The sequence below is a fragment of the Morone saxatilis genome, unplaced genomic scaffold (assembly GCF_004916995.1).
Source record: "Morone saxatilis isolate NCDOM2014 unplaced genomic scaffold, NCSU_SB_2.0 Contig11, whole genome shotgun sequence".
NCBI lineage: Eukaryota > Metazoa > Chordata > Actinopteri > Moronidae > Morone > Morone saxatilis.
This window is the reverse complement of record NW_023339663.1, coordinates 27,124,450-27,124,907: the sequence shown is the minus strand read 5'-3', so window position 1 is coordinate 27,124,907 and position 458 is coordinate 27,124,450.

The window sequence follows — 458 nt, the reverse complement described above, 5'->3', positions numbered from 1 at the left end:
GTTTGTTGACAAGTCTGCCAGCTTAACCTATATCTAATTAGCACATTTAGGTCAGATCATAGAACTGAGATACTGGGGACATTTATTAATTTTAGGTCTAAAAACAAAGGCCTGTGATAAGATGTCTTTTTTTTAGATACATACATGTTAATACAATGTGTAAATGGGTCTCACAAAGAGCTCAGAAAGGAAGATTCTGATTCAGAACAGTGGCCAAACATTTTATCCTCCCATATTTAATATGAGGTTCATGGGAATTTATTAATCCATTCTACATGTGTTGTATGTCTATTGCCAACCTGTTGCCAAGGGTGCTGTAGGTGGTGTCATTCAATCAGCATACAATTACAACAAGAGCTGTGTTTGTAGTCTGTACAGCCAAAGCTTTCAGGGTGAACAATTGATGGTGTTTGTTCTACCTTATTGCAGACCATTTGAACATGGAGATATAGTTGTGT